Consider the following 21,497-nt stretch of genomic DNA (forward strand, 5'->3'; position numbering starts at 1 on the left):
CGATCCATTTTCCACCATAATCTTTCAAATCTTCATATAATCTTGGTTTTAAGCCTAGTAATATGAGTCCATTTGCTCTTTCGACTTGTCCATTAGCCTACAGGTGTGCTACTGAAGCAAAGTCGATTTCTATCCCACAATCTTTTGCCCAGTATTGAAATTCTCTTGCTGTAAATGGTGAACCAAGATCTGTGATTATTCTGTTGGGCATGCCGAACCTATGCATGATGTCTTGTATAAATTCCATTGCCTTTTCTGCACTATATTTGACCAAAGGTTTATATTCAATCCACTTTGTAAATTTGTCAATTGCCACAAATATGTATTTGAAGCCTCCTTTTGCTTTTTTGAGTGGTCCTACTTGATCCAGCCCCCAGCATGAGAACGACCAAGCTGGTGGTATGCATATCAAATTATGAGCGGGCACATGTGATTGTCTGGCAAACATTTGGCAATTCTTGCATGTTTTGACGAGTTCTTCTGCATCTTTGAGTGCTGTTGGCCAATAGAACCCAGTTCTGAATTATTTGCCAACCAGTGTCCTAGAGGCTGCATGATTTCCACAACATCCTGAGTGGATTTCATCCAAGATTTCCTTTCCTTTATCTGTTGGAACAAATTTAAGTAGTACTCCAGATGATGCTGCTCTTTTGTATAGTTTGTCTCCCACCAGAACATAGTTTTTGCTTCTTCGTATAACCCGGGTTGCTTCTGCTTTGTCTTCGGGTATTTTCTTCTCTTTGATAAAATCAATGTATGTTTGTCTCCAATCATTTTGTATGACCATGATCTATCTTGATTGGTCTAGTTCTTCTGCTTGATCTATTTCCATTGGATCTATTGTCTCCTTCTCCTTTTCTGTGTTCCCGAGTTGTTTGATAGATGGGGCTATGAGTTCTTCTACAAATATACCAGGTGGTACTTTTGCTCTATCTGATCCCAGTTTGGCTAGCACATCTGCTGCAATGTTGGAATCCCTTAGTACATGGTGGATTTCGAGCCCTTGGAATTTTTTCTCCAATTTTCTGACTTCTGCACAGTATGCATCCATATTGTCTTTTGTACAATCCCAATCCTTGTTGACTTGATTGATTACTATAGCTGAATCACCGTAGACAAGTAGCCTTTTGATCCCAAGTGAGCTTGCAACTCTTAGACCATGTATTAATGCTTCATATTCTGCTTCATTGTTAGTTGCCTGCCAAAGTATTTGTAGCACATACTTTAACTGTCTTCCTTCTAGTGATATGAATAGCACTCCTACTCTGGCTCCTCCTAACTTTAGGGAACCATCAAAATATATTTTCCAATGATCAAGTATTGGTTTGGGTTCTTTTTGACTGATTTCTGTCCATTCAGCAATGAAGTCGGATAATGCTTGAGATTTGATTGCTATTCTTGGCTTGAAGTCTAGGTTGAGAGCACCGAGTTCTACTGCCCATTTTGATATCCGACCTGTTGCATCTTTGTTGCGTAGAATGTCTTGAAGTGGAAAATTGGTTACCACTGTATTCTTGTGTTCATGGAAATAATGTCTCAGCTTTCTTGATGATATCAACACTGCATAAAGTAGTTTTTGCACGTGTGGGTATCTCACTTTTGATTCTGTTAGTACTTTGCTTATGTAATAGACTGGTCTCTGCACTTTGTAAGCATGTCCGGATTCTTCTCTCTCAACCACAATTGCTGTGCTGACAACATTCTTGGTTGCTGTAATGTATAGCATCATGTCCTCTTTGCCTTTTGGTGGTGTCATTACTGGTGATGATGCCAGGTATTCTTTTAACTTTTGGAATGCTTCTTCTGCCTCTTCTGTCCATTCAAAATTTCCTACCTTTTTCAATAATTTGAAAAAAGGTAGCCCTTTTTCTCCTAGTCGGGAGATGAATCTGTTGAGTGCTGCCATGCATCCTGTAAGCTTCTATATGTCTTTAACTTTCTTTGGAGGTTTCATATCCATGATGGCTTTAACCTGCTTTGTACTTGCTTTAATTCCTCGGTTGCTGACTAGAAATCTGAGTAGTTGTCCTGATGGGACCCCAAAAACACACTTTGTGGGGTTTAGCTTCCACTGCCATGCTTTTAGATTCTTGAAAGTCTCCTCGAGGTCTTCTATCAATGATCCGGGTTCTTTTGTCTTGATTACCACATTGTCAATGTATGCTTCTGCGTTCCTTCCGACTTGATTCCCCAAACAAGTTTGAATTGCTCTTTGATATGTTGCTCCTGCATTCTTTAGCCCAAAAGGCATTGATTTATAGCAATATGCCCCAAATGGTGTAATGAACGATATCTTGCTTTGGTCTTCTTCTCTTAGAGATATTTGATGATAGCCTGAATAGCAATCCAGAAAGGATAATAGAGCTGATCCTGCTATTGAGTCGATGATTTGATCAATCCTTGGTGGAACATATGGATCTTTTGAGCAATGTTTGTTGAGGTCTGTGTAGTCAATGCACATGCACCATTCTTTTGAATTCTTCTTCTCAACTAGGACCGGGTTGGCAAGCCAATCCGGGTTGATTATTTCTCTGATGAATCCTGCTGCCATGAGCTTGGTGATCTCTTTTTTGATTGCTGCTTTTCTGTCTAGAGCGAATCTTCATAGCTTCTGCTTTACGGGTTTGGACCCTTTGTTCACATCAATTATGTGCTCAACCAACTTTCTTGGGACCCCTGGCATGTCGGCCGGCTTCCAAGCGAAGATATCTTTGTTGTCCCGAAGAAAGTTGGTGGGCGCGAGTTCCTATTTGGGATCAAGATTTGCACTGATGATTGCCATCTTCTCTGGGTCACCAGTCAACAAGTCAATAGTCTTGGTAGCGGCTTCTTTTGGTGGTGCAAAGTTGCTTGGCTTCTTAGCCGGTATTTGAATCTCATCCGGGTTCATTTCGTTGGCTAGTATTGCAATCTCCTTTCCTTCCTTTATGTCTTGTAATCTTTCGGATATTTGTACTGCTTGTACGTCGCAATCATGTGCTTTCTTTAGATCTCCTTTCAATGATAATATGCCCTTTGTTGTTGGCATCTTGAGTAGTAGGTATGGATAGTGTGGCACCGCCATGTATTTTGTTAAAGCTGGTCTCCCAAGTATTGCGTGGTAGCATGATTCAAAGTCTGCAACTTCGAATTTGATGAATTCCATCCGGTATTTGTCTGGTGTGCCAAAGGTGACTGGTAGGGTTATCTGTCCGAGTGGCATAGCTGCTCTACCGGGTACTATTCCATAGAATGGCGTGCTTGTTGGTGTCATTAGTCCTTCACTATCCAGATTCATCCTTCTGAGAGTATCTACAAAAATTATGTTGAGCCCGGCTCCTCCATTGATGAGTACTTTAGTTACTGCCACTCCTACGATAGTTGGACCCAGTACCAGCGGGTAGCATCCTGTGTTTGCTACACTGGTCCATTGGTCTTCTCTTGTGAAGTGGATGGGGTACTCTGACCAATCTAGATATCTTGGGGTGGCTGGTTCAGCTGCCATGATGGCTCTGTGAGCTAGTTTTTCTTGCCTTCTGCTTCGTGTGTTAGGAACACCTGAAAATATAACTGCTAATTGGCATTTGGGTTCTTGATAATCTCCTTCAGCTTTCTTTTCCTCCTTCTTAGATTCTTCTTGCTTTTGCTCCGAGTTGTTTTGATTCCTGTTTTCTCTCTTCATGAATTGCCGCTGAAAAGTGCTGCATTCAACTAACTTGTGTCTGGTTCCTGGGTGTATGTGACATGGCATGTTCTCTATGTTTTCCGGTGCTCCACCTCGATAGTTGTTGCTCTGATAGTTGCTATTACTGTTGTACCCGCCGTTGTTACTGTTGTTGTTATTGTTGTAGTTGCCATTGTAATTGCCACCGTTGCTGTTGTCATTGTATCTTCTCTTGTTGTCTGTGGTTGCCACCATGTTGTCCTGCCTCGGCCTTTTGTCTTGCTGTCTATAATCAGGTCTTCTATTTTCTAGGTTGTCCCTAGCAAACCGGTGCCAGGTTCTTTCTTCCGATGAAATCAGCTTTTCAACAACCCTCTTGAAATCTTCATTTGTTCTTGGGTTCTCATTGAAATAGTCTTTGTATTGCCAGTTTGCTAAGATTCCTTCCGCAAAGGCTTCTATCACTTCTCTGTCGGTAATGTCGTGGACTTGAGCCCTGAATTCTCCGAATCTTCTATAGTATTCCCTTAGACTTTCTCCTCTCCTTTGCCTTACTCCTTTCAACTCGGCTGCGGTCATTGGATGGGTAATAATGCCTACAAAGTTGTTGTAGAAAGCTTCTTGCAAGTCTTTCCAATATCTTATTGATCTTGGCCTCAATTTGTCAAACCATTGTAGTGGCATTGCTTCAAGGGCCATTGGGAAAAATAGAGCCTTGATGTCGTCATCTCCTCCAGCTAACTCAATAGATTAGGAATAAACTCTTAGCCATTGTCTTGGTTCTACTTTGCCATCGTACTTGGAATGATTTGCTGGTTTAAATTTGTGTGGTAGCTTCAATGTTTGTAGTCTTCCTGCGAAACAAGGGAATCTATCGTATGGTTCCATTCTTCCATAGTCTGGTGATCTTGCCCTTCTATAATAAGACTTGACTTCTTTTAACTCGGATTCTCTATAGTCATCTTCTTTGTCAAATCTTCTTTATATTTCTCGGTAGCGTTGGCTCAATTTTGGTTTGCCTCTTTCTTGTTGCTTTGAGTAATGTTCCTGCCTTCCATTAACATCAACACTCTCTACTGGTCCTAGCCTTTGAAAACTTGATTTTTTGGGTGGTTGCTCTCCTTGTGGCTCCTGTGGAACTTCTTCACCGGGTTGTTTTTTTGATCCCCCAACTTCTTTCTTCTGATCTTCCTTTGTTTTTCCGTTATTCATGAGGGTGTGCAATTCCTTTGTTAATTCTTCAATTCTTTCCCTTTTTGTACTTTTTGCGGTTTCTCTTCCCGCCTTCTTTCTGTTGTATTCCGTTAGTTCTGCCTTGTATTTATTCCAGATTTGCTTCCTTTGTTTAGCCCTGTTCCTCCTTCCAGCCTTTAATTTGTTTTTCTTTAGTCTTGCTAGTCTTTGCTCATCATTTTTGTTGCTGTCGCTTTTCTCATCTGGCGAGATGTTGCCTTCTGATTCATTTGAAGATTTTATATCTGGTATCTGTGGTGGTTCCAAAGGTTGTTCTAACTGCTCCACCATGTATACAGTGTACTTCTTCCGAGCTCTTCTTGTACGATATTTCATCCTTTGTTTGGTTGAGCTATCGGTAGTTTCTGAGCTGGATCCGAGTTCTTTTCCCTCTTGATAAGGTAGTTCTTCAATGTACGTGCTAGTCTGGGCTTTGCTTGAGGTGAAAGAACCCGGCCAATGCACCACACAGTCTTGAGGGGTAACTGTCATGATCATCCCTCCTTGTGCTCCCTCCAGGAGTATTTTTCTTGCTGAGTTCATCTTGTCTTGGGTAAAGTGTTGGTAGATTGATGCCGTGTTGTATAGTCCGTACGTTCTCGAGTTCTTTTTGGAGTTGTATGGGTTGTATTCCTTCACGATCATTGTTGTGTCTTCGAGTCCAATTAGGTGTGGCTCCTTTGTTTTGAAAATTGCATCTGAATCGGGGTTGTGCTCCATCTCCTTATCCGAGTCGGAGTCATGCTCCATCTTCTTGTCCGAGTCAGAATTGTGCTCCATCTTCTTGTCTGAGTCGGAATTGCGCTTCATCTCCTTGTCTGAGTCGGAGTCGTACTCCATCTCCTTCTCAGAATTAGTTTCGTATCCGCTTTCTTCTCCTTTCCGAGTTGGATTCGAAGTCGAAAGTTTCATCATTTTTTCGGCGAGTTCTTGCTCGACGGGATTGTTCTTGTCGTCGAATTCTTTTTCTTCTTGGAGACGGGTACGCAGCTTACCGTCGCCGCCTGCCTCATAGATCCAGGATCCAAAGACGAAGGTTGTTCCCACTGGAAAAGCCATCTTGAGGTCGAGGTCCGCCGAGCTCTCGAGAAAAAATTCATCGAAAGCCCCTACCTGGCACGCCAGCTGTCGATGTTTTACCACCGATAGCCTGCCATAGGGGTACCCAGGACAGCTGTTCGGGCTTCGACGAATAGTGGAACTCGGCGGTTACGCAAAGAGACTCACGATTTATACTAGTTCAGGCCCTCGACTTGGTCGAGTAATAACCTTACGTCTAGTTTGGCATTAGCCTGTTTGCGTCGTATTGCTTTGAGTATTGGGTGTGTTCTGTTCAGTTTATAAGGGATATCCTCACCAGCCCTTTATAGTCCAGGTGCTGAGAGGAGTTGTTTGTGTTCTACTCAGATACAAGGTCAGAGTCCTAAGCTATGTTTCGGGCGCCTTTCCTTGTATAGTCCGAATTGGAGTTTTGGTCTTGCATGTTGCTTTGCTCCGTGCTCTTCTTGGCGATTGGGCTGTGGGCCTTGTTACCAAGGCCCACTTCCCTATAGTACGGTCTATGGGGGGCCCGTAGGGTTCCCCATCGACAACGCTGTGCGAACTAATGAGCTAGCTTAATGACTAACGTACTAGTCTACGTATCCATGTCGCCAAGTAAGGCTTGTTCTGGAAAATGTTTTCGTTCTACAAACCCCCAATTATTTTTGACATTTGACTTATTAAATATATATTTTCATACTAGGGTTCATTTAGTTACCTTAACAAACTAATCCCTATGGAGCTACAAAAATTACAGTGAGCACCTAATATTGTTAGGAATCTACTATAAAAATTTCAGGGCCAATACTACTACCAATTCATCATAATAATTCCTACAAGTTCATGTTTTACCCATTTTAAGTGCTTCAAATTAATTAGTCTACTCTTGAAAATTCTATGAATCTATGTGAATAAACTACACTAGAAGATATATCATGATTTTAGGAACCTAACAAAACAAGTTTCACAATTTTTGGTTAGCTACACAAATTGGTATTGAATTTACAAGTTTGACTTAGAAACTAAATTAGCAAATACTTGGAAAAAGGAAAAGGTCTGACCTTAACCCATCTGGCCTATCGGCCCAGCACGGGGCACGGGCGCGGACGCGCCGCGACGGCCCAATACGGCCCAAGGCGGGGGAAGCCCGCGCGCGCGGCACTTTGCAAAAGAGGACTCAGTTTTTAGGATAATCAGGCAGGGCAAAAGAGCACTATTACTATAGACTCACGTTTTGTATTAAAGTCCCTAGAATGTATTGCCTTCACAACGGGGTGTTCCTTGGTGCGCCCGTGCGCGGCGACACAGCACACCAGCGGCGATAGCGGTTACGCCAGATGCGCTAGACCTACTGCGACGACACTAACAGATCGACCACCATCTATGACTAAACCTACAGCATTGGGCGGCAGTTGGGCACTCAACGACGCCCTATCGTGGTCTGCCGTGGTGGCCGGCGATCTGCGTCAGCGGTGAACCTGTTCTAGTGAGACTACGCGTGTTCTGCGGAGTACAAAAGGTGGATGAGTATTAGTGGCTCACCATGGTGTCCGCTACTCTGGAGATTGAAGCAGGGAAATGCGGTGGCAGTCTGGCCACGTGTGACCGAGCAAGACGGCGGTGCTCCGCCGCAAACACCAGCGCATCACCAAGCCATCAACGAATGCTCTGGCCATAATAACACGAGCATCAAATAGGGGAAGTCAAACCAAGTTTGGGATCGCAAGCAATTGAACCCTCAGCCTTACCTACCTCTTACCGGCTATGGTGACACTCATGGCCCACGGTGAGCAAAGCACAAAATTGCCAGCCGGTAGGGCTTGCCAGCGTTAGGGAGGGGGTCAGATTGCTATATCTATCTGATGGAGTGTTGAAACAGAGGGCGGGCTACGGACGGCGTGAAATCTCAAAAATGGCGTGGCTCCAATGGTGACAAGGCAGGCGATGGTGGCTATACGTGGCTCGGCCAGCCCCGACTGAGGCCATGATAAATACTTGAGGACGTGTGTGCGGCGTGACTCAGAGGGAGTAGTCGTGAGGTACCAGGATGGGACGACTCATCTAGGCGGACTCGGTCGGTGGTAACGAAACAGAGGCCATGCACTAAGCTACCACGCGGAGCCAAGGCACAACACGACCTGAGAGAGGGCAGTGACACCACGACTAGGTCATAAGTGCGATGTGACTATGGAAGCAAGCAACATCTCAACACATAGGTGGTTTGAGCGGTGGAACGAGTGCCACGTCGACTAGACGACGGCTGCCACGGCGTTGGCTCGGTGCACTCACGGCCTCGCTGGCGGTGACCCTAACTTGGTCCCGCGGAGACGAGCGCAGCCCACCCCAACCCGATGTGTGGCCAGCTACTAGTGAAGTTGCCAGTGGAGCAGTGGCCACGGCCAGGAGAGGCCGGGCAGCCACGGCGCCATGCTCGCATGGTGACCGCGACCACGGAAGCCCAACAGCTGAAATGGCAACACACACGAATTTTAAAGCTCAACAAAAACAACTAATTACCCCATCTAAGGCTCAACCGCTCACCCCATCCATTGTTCACGCTACCCAGTTCCTAGCGAAACCATGGTTATGATCAACGAGCCGCTAAGGAGGAAGATCAACGAGTGCCAAGATCAGTTCATCGTAGAAACGTCAGTTCACGAACAGAGCACCAACCACATAGTTCACAATGCGTTCTTATGAAGTTCAAGCAATTTTAAAGAGAGCAACGTAACACCCAACACCACTACGACCTATACCATTCTCAAATGCTCACTTAGATGCAATCAACAATACCAAAACATGCGGCTAGTGACTAAACATTTATGTTAGAAATCAAATATCAAGATTGCATTGTCTACCACCTTTCCATACTTAGAAAATCATATATTTCAGTTGTGAACTACATCCACTAGCGCGTTTGGCTTAATTTTTAAAAGGTCTAAACCCTGTCGATTTCAACTTACAAGAATATCATGACATAGCCCATACTACATATTAATCCATAGGAGCGAAATACTTAAGCACAGTTTAACTATTTTGCTCAATATAATTCATCAAAATAATATTCTAACTATAATTTCAACTTCCTGCTGATTCATGGAAAGTTCTAGTTTAATTTTGGATTCAATTTCTGAGCTATCAAATATACTATTGAACAATTTCTACTCACCAAAACAAAAGTTGCATTTTCCTCTACTAAACTTGCACTCCAATTTTTATTCGAGTAATAAATACGAGTTATACTTTAAATTTTTTTTATAAAAATGGTTTTTCATGCTTTATCTAATAGAACAAGCCATTCGCTATTTATTTGCTAGAATCATTATCGGACGTTTTTAAATACTTCACGCACTGAGTGAGTTACCTTGGATGTTTATTTGAGTCCACAAAAGTGAGTCACATAGGATTCACTTATTACTTCATGTGCGTATTAACCCCAAAAATTTAGTTGACTGATTTATCTTAGGCCTTAACCTTGGTGCTAAGCGAGCTCGTAACATCAGAGGTGTTACATGTATACACTTGTGCCTCTACTTTCTACTATCAATCTATGGCCTACTACCCTACAGGAAGATTAGTAATTTCTCTGATCTAAGTTTCGATTTATAGATTTTGAACTGTGGTTCGAAGTTGTCTGCAGGGTCGTTGTTACTGCCCGGCAGTGCCGCATCATGGGAGTGCCGTGGTTTGAGAGCGGTGGTGCCACAGGTGAATTTGACATTTAGTTGAGTTTGTTTTAAACAGACCTATTCGCCCCCCCTCTAGGCTTCTCAGAGATCCTACAAGTGGTATCAGAGCTAGGTTACCTCGTGTACGCTTCACCGCGTGAGGTATGGAGCCCAAAGGAGGATCCAATGGTATGAAGCCTGTAGATGTTGATCCGAAGGATGTGGGCTTGCACGAGACCGACAACAGCGAGCTCAGTGCATCTACAGCAAGCAACACCACTCTTCCATAGCTAGAGGTGACCGATGCAGAGAAAGCTCAAAATGAAGAAGAAAGAAAGAAAAGAAAGGCAGTAAGAAAAGCAAAAAGAGAAGCAAGAGAAAAGGAGTAGCAAAGGCTAGAAGACAAGAAGCAAAGAAAAGAAGAAAGAAAGCTCAAGAGAGAAGCAAGAAGAAAAAGAAGAGAAGTTAGGAACAAGGAAGAAGAAGCAAAGGCAACCAATGCATCATAAAGTGACATATCAAGTGGTTTTGAAGATGGAGATGATGATGAGTCCTACCAAGTGACCAATGGGGGCAAGGAAGAGAAGAAAGGAAAGGGTGGAGCCAACTCCAACAACAAATATGCAGCCGTATCCTTTAACTATTCTTCTATGCCTATGACTAACCATGATCGGAGGTCTTTCATCAATGTACCCATGGGCAAGTTACTTCATTTTGATGGGACTAACTTTAGCAAGTGGAAGCACTTGATGAGATCCTATCTTATAGGTCTTCACCCCGGCATTTGGGAGGTTGTGTGCAATGGATTTGAGCCACCGATTGTGTGGCAGAACCTCCTAAATTATAGGACCCACATGCACCTGTCACTGTCCAATGACCTCTGACTGTTCTTGGTAACTTAAGAAGACTGTCGGGTGTCCTCGGAGAACCCCGAATCATCCACGATTTCCGAGCAGGATCCCATTATAGAGTCATTGCAGTATTACAATATTTATTCAAATATCTACATCAAAGTAAATTAGCGGAAGTCTTATAATAACTTAGTTTACAAACTAGTTGTTTCAAACCTTACAACTAAGTTCGATAATTATTACAAACCATAATAGTAGTGGAGTGGTATTATAACATAATACAAACACACAATATAAGTATCCTGCCCAAGGATCACACAATTACTTATCGTCATCGCATTGAACAACAGTCATGCAGCACGGTCCAAAACAGACCTGCTCATGAGGCTCACCTACAACAAGGGTCAATGAACCTTGAGTACAAAAGTACTCAACAAGACTTAACCGAAATAGAAACTAATAGAACTCAGGAATGCAGGCTCAGGGATTCAAGGTATGGCTGTAGCAATAATCAAAGTTCTTTTGCGTAAAAGCTCTTTAACAAAATTCTTTATTTCAACATATAAAACTTTATAAGAACCATATATGAATCTGCCATGATCCATAATGAGATCATGAACTTCATATCAAACTCTTTCACAAACCTTACTCAAGTTTTAGTTATTAAACTACGATGATGAACAGTGAGTTGGGTCTCCATAACCGAGGAGCAACGACGATTCGAACCGATTAAAACCTAGCTAGGAATTCCAGACCACACGACATATACAGGTCCCCGACTTACATATATCAACCTACCCTCGGATCCTCTAAAACAAGAATGGGTCCGCGCCACCTGAGAATACAGTACTCCACCAATCCAGCCCATTGCCACGTGGGTACACGCTATTCCCGCCATCTCTCCACTCCCAGTGCACGAGTAGCCATTCTCGTAATAGAATAGCCAAGTTAAGGCTTACCGGAGTATGTGGTTAGTACTACAAGGTCTCACCTCATGTAATTCAACAACGGACGGACCTTAATCGACACAGGCAGAAAGAACCCGCTCACAAGACCTCCATGTCTTGTGGCTCCCAAACACCGAGTCCGCCCGGTCTAGATTTATTACTCCACATGCTCATATCTCATGATAACATAAGTAACCAAACGTAACCAAAGATCCATATAAAACTTGCAGGTGACAGGTAATCACTCGACTTTTATCTGGCTACGCATGACTAAGCATAACTAGGCATTTACAAAGTGAAACTGGTAACAAGGTAGATATGAAAAAACAAGGTTGGTAATGCACCAATTAGGTTTTCACTTAACTCCTAATCACTTAATGTAGTACTTGAAAGCAAAAGCGAGATAAAGTTGTAAAACACAAGGTAGGTTTAAATGCATCCGGGGCTTGCCTTTGTTGACGGAAAAGTCGGTTTCCGGAGACGTTCCACAAGTACCAAATCTGACCTCAACAGACGGATTAACCTCCTTCGCAACTTGTTTAACTACCACGTGCTCACCTTCATTCACTACATGTAGTAACAATGCCATGTTTAACATGATGCGGGATACAAAACATGATGCTTGATGATGGATGCGAAAGTTAAAAACTTGAATACAACTTTCCTTCGCGGTACAGTTACAAGTTAAACAAACTAAACCTTTTTCGTAACACTTACTTCAATTGCCAAGGATCATTACCAACTAATGACCCAAGGTCATCACTCAATCAAAAATTTAAACAAAACCTAAGTCATTAAAGGTTACTATTTGCTTTTATGAATTAATTATTTAATTAAAAATTATGAAATAAATCAACATGTTCCAATTGAGCTCAAAATTTTCATAAAGGTTCATCACATGATAACTAAGTGGCAAAACAATTTTCATAATTTTTGGATAATTATTTAAGCCTAGAAAAATCATAGAAACTCATTTATTAATTAATTGAGCCATTTTTATCATCTCCAAAAATTACTGAAAAACAACATTTCATATTTTTTCTAAATAATATACATCACAGAGAGGACACACAAAAATTTTCATAATTTTTGGAGCTCTAAATAAATCTACACAAAAATAACAAATTACAGAACTATTCAATCATTTCTGAAAAAAGAAAAAATCATTTTCAAATCACCCGCTCACTGACAGCCCGACCCCACTTGTCATCCCCTTCTTCCGCGCTGACCACGGTGACGACGGCGCTGACCGGTGATTTCTCGCCGCCAGTGGGATCAACGGCGACAGCGAGAGTACCAACACACTCCCCTCATCACCCCGCATCAATTGAGTGTACTATCGAGTCTAATTACAGCGGTGCACGAGCTTGCCGACGGCCATGGCGGACACGGTGGCACGGCTGCGCTACGCCGACGATGTGAGACCGATAGATCATAAACAAATAGCATGGGAAGGTTCAACAGCTCACCCAAACACTACTGAGCAGAGAGCAAGACCGGAGGAGCAACGGTGAAGCGGTTCGACGTGCACGGCACCCACGGCGGAGCAAGTGACGATGACGGCGATGCTCCAGTGACTGTGATGAACAAAAGGACAAATCAACCAGGCACAAAGTAGTACGACATCACGGCGAAGCTGGAGCTACGCTAAGCAAGGACAAAGACACACCGGAGAGCTCTGGCCACGGCGACGCGCTCGCGACGGCGGTGCTGCCGGCCGCGAGGAAGAAAGGCAGCGAACGGTGGTTCCCGGTGAAATCAAGTGACCAGAGCTGGCTGGCTGGTTGTGCAAGGAACTAGCGAAGCTAGGACAGGCTTTGCCGAGATGGCAACGGCGCTGGATCGACGGCGAAAGCTCGATGGAGCAGCGGTGGTGGCGACGTGAAAAACAGAGGAAGGAGAAAGAACGGCGACGACGGCGTTCCGGCCTTTATAGGGCGGCAAAGACGCAAGGAGGCGACACGCAGCAGCCTGCTCGTGCCAGCGCGAAGCCAGAGAAGGCCATGGGCGCGCCTGGAACCCAGAAGAAGATGGCCGGCGGTGAGGCGGCTTCCACTGTCACTGTTCATCTTATTTACCAAAATGCCATTCGTTTTAAAATCCAAATTACTCCCAAATTTATGTAACAACTCAAAAATCTCCAAAAATAAAAGTTGTTCAAAATTCAAAGTTCTACAACTTTGCTTTTATAACCACCCCCTAATTCGGTCTACATTTTGAACTGCAAGTTTAAATTCAAAAGGGGACACTTTAAGTACATTTCGCCTTTTCAAATTACTTCAAATTTTATAAAACAACTTTGAAAACTCCAAAAACCAACTTTGTACAACTCGACAAGCTCTACACTTTTTCTTTTAGGCTCAACCCCAAAATGTGCTTAGATTTTGAAATGGGTTTTCAGGGTAGAATTTAAATACTGAAAATCAGGGTTTTCAGAAATTCAATTCAATACAAAGAATTTTTAACTCAATTCAAGCCATACAAGTCAACACATATAACATAAAGGTAAACTTGTTTTAGTGTATGCATATCAAAATTTTCACTAACACATGAATGATGTGCTATGCATATGATGACATGGCATGTTTTAGTATTTAAACACCCGAGGTGTTACAGGTTGATCCTAAGAATCCAACACTAGCCGAAATGCAAGTCATCCATCTCAATGGTGAAGCTACAAGTCTGTTACTTAGTTCACTAGATGGAGATGAGTACAATAGAGTGATGGGTGTTGATGTTGCAAAGCAAATATATGACACTTTACACCTTGCACATGAAGGGGTTGACAAAGTAAAAAAAGGCAAGAATTGAGTTATTGATGGACAAGCTCAACCGGTTTGTGATATTGGATGGAGAAGGGCCACACGAGATGTTTGATAGGTTGATGGTGATTGTTAGCAAGATTAGAGGCTATGGTGGTGATGAGCTAGATGATCACAAGGTAATCAAGATTATGTTGGAAGCTTATTCACCTAGAAATGAGACCATGGTGACTCTAATTAGAGATAAGAAGAAGTTTGAGTACTTGACACCAAATGATGTACTTGGGAGGATCTTGACCTTTGACATGCAAAGAGAAGAAGCAAATGAAAGAAAGAAGCTTGGTGAATTACAAGCAAAGCTAGATGGCATGAAGATCAAGGATGTAGCTCTTAAGGCCAACAAATCAAGCAAGCTTCAACAAGCAAGCCTAAAGCAATCAAGCAAGTCCAAGAGCAAGTAGAGATTACAACATCATCAAGTGAAGATGATAATGATGATGAACAATATGAGAAGGTTGATGATGTAGCTATCTTTATGAAGAGATTTCAAAAGGGACTAAAGAAGCAAGGCTACAAAGTAGTGAAGAGAAAGTTTCCAAACAAGAAGAAGAGGACATGCTACAATTGTGGTAGCACCGACCATTTCATTGCCAAGTGTCCATTTGAGATCAAAGATAACAAGTACAAGAAGGACAAGAAAGAAGACAAGGCCGAATATAGAAAGGGCAAGAAGTACATGGGAGAGGCACACATTGGGCATGAGTGGGATTCAACTAGAGAGAGCACACGTGAAGAGGATCAGAATATTGCAACCATTGCTATCCACAAGTCATCCCCTACACCAAGGCTCTCAAATAACATGTCCGATGATGACTACTACTCCCCTCATATTTGTCTCATGGCAAAGGATGAGAAGGTAAAATCAAAAGCCAAACCTACACCACCTCCTAGTGATATCTCTAGTAGTGGTATTAGTGATAGCTCTAGTGATGATGGATCTAGTGATGAAGAAACTAACTTGATAACTAAAAATTTGGATGAAAAGACCAAATTATTCATCACTAAGTTAATGGAGGATTTAGAGAGTGTCCAAGTCAAGCTAGAATCTAGAGAGGAAACTCTTATCCAACAAGAGGATCTCTACATTGCTAGCAAGGAAGCTCTTGCATCAGAGAGAAGTGAGGTGGAATCCTTGCGCAATGCCTTGGCCAAAGAGCAAGAGGACCATGCTATCACAAAGAAAGCACATAATGCCCTCAAGAAAAAGTATTGTGACTTGGATGAAAAGCACAAAGAACTTGAGCTACAATATGGCATTCTTTGGGATAGCAACTCACATCCCTCTAAGGCAAAGGAAACCTCTACTCCCTCCACTAGCCAAGGTTGTGGAAAATGTTATAATCTTGATTTGAATGCCTATTCCACTAACCTTGCAAATATGGAGGCTATGAGAAAGGAGATTGCTAGGCTCAACGAGATCATTGGAAAATAGTGCATGGATGATAAGGCTCAAATTAATGACAAGAAGAAGGATGAACCAAAAGGGCCACAATACAAGAAAGGAAGGCATCCCTCAATCAAGCATGTGCTAGGCCACACAACAGGAGCCAAAACAAATGGAAGAAAGATAGTGAATGGCTATGAGTGTGTGCAGTTTGAGAGGAAGGGTAGAATAGGTGTAGAGCAGCCTGCACAGTCTGTGGCAGTGCCACGTCCTGGAGCAGTAGTGCCGCAGTGAAGGGCGGCAGTGCCGCGCCCCGCAAAAATGGGAAGGCTAACCATTTTGTTCCTGATCAGACCAAGCCCATGAAGAAAGTGTCTCTGTAGAAACAGGTTTCACAGAAGTCAAAGGAATCAATGTGGGGAACTATCAACAAGTATGCATATCAACCGAAAGCCCATGCACCTCGACAAAAGCTTGACATCATGCTTTGTGTTGAAGAACAACAACAGTGAAAAAGTAGTTGCCAAATATGTTGGCAAGGAAACTAATGTTTATAGAAATACTTCTATTTGGGTTCCTAAGATTCTTGTGACTAACATGCAAGGCCTCAAGTCTAGTTGGGGACCTAAATCAAGGAACTAAACTTGTTTTGCAGGCATATTCCTCTGGTGGATCAAGTTGGGTGCTTGATAGTGGATGTACAAATCATATGATCAGAGAAAGGAGTATTGGTGGTGCATGGTGGTTTTGGAAACTGAAGGTCGTGGATGCGGTGGCTTCACATGACGGCGCCGCCAAAGGGCTCGGAGTCCCGGGTAGCTCGGAGAGCACTTAGGGCCTGCCATGCAGACGCGGGAGGAAGGAGACATGGTGGGAGTAGGGCGCAGGGAAGGCAGAGAGTGCGGTGCCGGGGAGCAGAGGAAGGCCGCCGAGAGCGCCGGCTCTGCTGTCGATGCGGGCATCGTGGTTCCAGCAACGAGAACGATTGGGCGAGGAAGAAGAGAGATTCATTTGTTCGTTTTTAATGGGATGTGGGGGGGGGGGGGGGGGGAGCAGGCCAGGCTGATCCATAGGCTCAGGAAGCGCGTCCAGATGGATGGATGCCCACGTCATACCATTATCGATAGATTTTAGTAAATGTTGACAATCCAACAGATGAGAATCCTAATGATATGGCTCGTTGTAGTTGTAGTTTTATAGCGATTAACGATTTGCTAGTGGTATATATATATGTATATATATGTATATATGTATATATATATATGTATATATATATATATATGTATATATGTATATATATATATATATATGTATATATATATATATGTATATATATGTATATATATATATATGTATATATATATATATATATATATGGAGAATATATTCAGTAGCCAGTTACAAAATAAGTTATTCTGTAGCCACCTTCATTTACGATAATTTTATATACTAATTTACGATAATATCAATACATATTTACGATAGTTGGGTTACTATAACACATGGGGATATTTACCATAACGTTATAGTAAAACACTTTGGAAGAAGTTACTATAATCTCGTAAATTAACATAATAATTATCGTAACTCACAGTGGCTATATATATATATATATATATATATATATGACGAGGCTAAAATACATCTAGGTGCATTATGTGAAGACACGCGAGCGCGAGCGGCGAGCACGAGGTGAGTCCACACTCCTGCATGCAAACAACCAGCCAGCCGTTCTTACGTGATGCCACCTAACACGCTCCTGAACATAGGGAATCTTTTGTTGATTCTAAACGAAAAATATGATATCTTTTAAACCATATATCCGATTTTAGTTCTGTTTGAAGTAGGTTGTTGAAAAAAATATGCTTAACAAAACAAGATCCATGAAGGCTATATTTGATGAAGTTTTTTTTCAAATACATAATTGCAATATGTTGTACTATGAGTTGCAAGCACTTCTACAACACAATTACAACTTGGTTGTAGCGTATTTAGCACTGGTTGCAATGAAGGCTGTATTTGATGAAGTTTTTTTTTTCAAATACGTAATTGCAATATGTTGTACTATGAGTTGCAAGCACTTCTACAACACAATTGCAACTTGGCTGTAGCATATTTAGCACTGGTTGCAATGAAGGCTATATTTGATGAAGTTTTTTTTTTTAAATACGTAATTACAATATGTTGTACTATGAGTTGCAAGCACTTCTACAACACAATTGCAACTTGGCTGTAGCGTATTTAGCACTGGTTGCAATGAAGGTTGTATTTGATGAAGTTTTCTTTTTCAAATACGTAATTGCAATATGTTGTACTATGAGTTACAAGCACTTATACAATACAATTGTAACTTGGCTGTAGCGTATTTAGCATTGGTTGCAATGAACGCTGTATTTGATGAAGTTTTCTTTTTCAAATACATAATTGTAATATGTTGTACTATGAGTTGCAAGCACTTCTACAACACAATTGCAACTTAGCTGTAGCGTATTTAGCACTGGTTGCAACTCGTTACTACACAATTACTACTGGTTGCAACAAAGTTACTACCCGATTGCAAACCAATTACTACTGATTGCAACTAGTTACTACTCAATTGCAATACAGCTGCTACTCAGATATGATTGCAACTCAGAATTGCAACTTGACGTGATTATAGTGACCGGATGCATATAATACACAGTGTTATAACTAGTTGCAACTAGGTGGTAGACATAGTTGCAATCGGTAGTACATTGACATACAACTCGCTTAAAGGATAAAAAATATATCCATATTGGATCTAGTTTTGCTCAGAATATTTTTTTGAGTCGGATGCAACAAACGGTTTGTCAATCAGGGTTACGGTTTAGGAGAAAATTTGTTTCAAAGATTCAAACCAACAAAAAATTCCATGCGTGGATGTATTCGCTTGGGCGCACTGGTTGCTCCAAGTTGGTGCGCCCGCCGGCCTGGGTGCATTCTATATACAGGATGCACCCAGGTGTATTATAGCTATATATATATATATATATATATATATATATATATATATATATATATATATTACGATAATTGCTATGCTAATTTACTAAGTGGTTTACTATAACGTTATGGTAAATATCCCCATGTGTTATAGTAACCCAACTATCGTAAATATATATCGACATTATCGTAAATTAGTGTATAAAATTATCGTAAATGGAGGTGGCTACAGAATAACTTATTTTTGTAGCCGGCTACTGAATAGCATCTCTCTCTCTATCTATCTATCTATCTATCTATCTATATATATATATATATATATATATATATATATATATATAGGGAGAGTATATTCAGTAGCCAGCTACAAAATAAGTTATTCCGTAGCCACCTCCATTTACGATAATTTTATATACTAATTTACGATAATGTCAATACATATTTACGATAGTTGGGTTACTATAACACATGGAGATATTTACCATAACATTATAGTAAACCACTTAGTATGAAGTTACTATAATCTCGTAAATTAATATAGTAATTATCGTAACTCAAAGTGGCTACAGAATAAGTTATTTTATAGCCAGCTACAGGATAGTAGTTATATATATATATATATATATATATATATATATATATATATATATATATATAGAGAGAGAGAGAGAGAGAGAGAGAGAGAGAGAGAGAGAGAGAGAGAGAGAGAGAGAGATTGAACAACACTATTGTAAATGCCATCCAGTTCGACCGAAGTGCCTGCTTGTTCCTCCGGTCAAATATCCGATGGCCGCCACGTCCACTCTCAGCAACAAATTCAGCGATGCGTATCATGAGGTCGCGCGCGTCGTAAAAAACGGGTATGATGCAGAAGCCGTGGATGGCGTTCGGGTACTCGACCACCTGCACGTCCTTGCCTTTACTCGTCAGCATCTCGCCGTAGCGGCGCTGCCAGTCCTGCAGCGAGTCCTATCCCCCGATGGCGAGCAGAACCGGCGGGAACGCAGCGGAGTCGAGGCCTGCGGCGGCAGACGGCGAGGCGAAGTTGGCAGCCTCGTGGGCGCGGTCGGCGCCAGGCGGCAGGAACGCGCGCCACATCAAGTCGGTGCGGGCGATGGACACGACGGGCACGGCGCCGTCGAGGCGGAGCTCGGACGGGGTTCTCTCCACGCCGCCGAAGAAGGGTTGGATGGCGATCAGGCCAGCGACACGGACGTTCCTGAACGAGGCGGGGTCGGACGCGTAGCGGCGCGCGACGTGGTGGGCGATGTTGCCACCGGCGCTTTCGCCGGCGAGGAAGCAGCGGGACACGTCGAGCGGGACGGGGTGGTTCTTTGGGTCGTCGAGGAAGCCGAGCGCCGCGAGCCCGTCGTCGTAGGGCGCCGGGAAGCGGTGCTCGGGGAGCGGCGGTAGTCCACGGAGAGCACGGCAGCGCAGGCATACCGCGCGATGCGTCGGCAGGCCAAGTCGAAGGTCAGGGACGCCGCGGAGAAGACGGCGAACCCGCCGCCGTGGAAGAAGACGATCACGGGGAGCGGCGCGCCGCCGGCGGCGCTCGCTGTCTCTGTAGGAAGGAAGAGGCGCGCGCGGAGGTGGAGGGCGCGGTTGATGACGACGTCCTGCGTGGCGACGCCGTACCATGGGGAGGAGACGGCCGGAACGGGCGGGTCAAGCAGCCAGAGCACACCACGGTTCAGCGTGCCATCGGCGCGGCAGGTGGCGTCTGCAGCGAAGTCAGTGACCCTGAGGAAGAGCCGCGTGAAGCACGACATCGGTGGCTTGGGCTTGCGCGGCGCGCGAGGCATGTCTGCCATGGCCATCGCTTGGTTGATGATGGGATGATTCCCTGCGGACTGGCGGGCCTCTGATGTCTGGACTCTGGAGTGGGTGCTCTATTGGTATTTATATAGAGGTCAGGCGTCAGTTCTGAGGCCGAGTTATTTTCATTGAGCTATCAGCTATGCCTATGCGAGATTGCTGCTGCCAACATCTGTTTGGCTGCAAGCCTGCAAATTAGCCACTTGGCCACGTTCGGTTGGTTAGGAATACAACCTGGCCGCAGGATACCGTTCCTGGCCTGGAATGGTCCGGAACACGCTAACTGAACGGGGCCTTATGCATTTCGATATCTTGGTCTTTCGATGATTTACCGTAAGCTAAATAACTAAGACAGGAAGAAAGTACAAGAACGAATAGGAAAAAGACTTAGCTGTTGAAAGACAAGCATTTGTCGGATAGAGGTAGACGGGTCCTGATTAATTCAGTCTTGTCAAGCCTTTTGAGGTTTGTGCTCTCTTTTTTTAGATCCCTAGTGGCCCGTTCGGTTGGAGGGGAATGGCTCCATCGAAATAATCCAGGCCGGTTTCGTATTCTAATTTGAATATGCTTCGTCAATTGGAATTATTCCTGACTAGATTTTAGCTTAACCGAACGTGCCCTAGAGGTGTTTTGAAGAAAATAGAGATTACATATCAATTTTGTTTTTTTTGGCAAAATGACAATAAAAAAAGAAATATAGACTAGTTCACTGGCCTCTTTAATATCAACCCAAAGAACAAGCGGTTTAGGTATTATAAATCTTGATTTATTTACAAAATAAGTGTCAATTGAGCAAGCGGTTTTTTAAATTAAGTAATGAACGTGGAATTTGGCAAGATTTACTGAGAAACAAATATATGAAAGTTAAGACATTATCACAAGTCAGACAAAAGAGCAGGAGAGACGCTCATTTTTGGATGAGCCTCACGGGTGTAAAAGAAACTTTCTAGAGTTTAGGTGCGTTAATGTCAAATGATGGTAACTAGATCAGGTTCTAGGAAGATATGTGGTTCGGAGACCAACTCCTGAAAACCCAATACCCAATATTGTTCAATAGTGCTCGAAGGAAACAAGCAAAGGTTGCAGATTTGTTAAACACACGATTCCACTTATTGTAGAGTTTAGA

At 42.9% G+C, this 21,497-nt stretch overlaps 1 pseudogene; it reads right to left on the reverse strand.

The window, feature by feature from the left end:
• Window positions 1-97: 97 nt before the first annotated feature.
• LOC136479702 (probable carboxylesterase 18) lies at window positions 98-20,367 on the reverse strand (annotated as a pseudogene).
• Window positions 20,368-21,497: the final 1,130 nt, after the last annotated feature.

Source organism: Miscanthus floridulus, chromosome 9 (genome assembly GCF_019320115.1).
Source record: "Miscanthus floridulus cultivar M001 chromosome 9, ASM1932011v1, whole genome shotgun sequence".
Taxonomy (NCBI): domain Eukaryota; kingdom Viridiplantae; phylum Streptophyta; class Magnoliopsida; order Poales; family Poaceae; genus Miscanthus; species Miscanthus floridulus.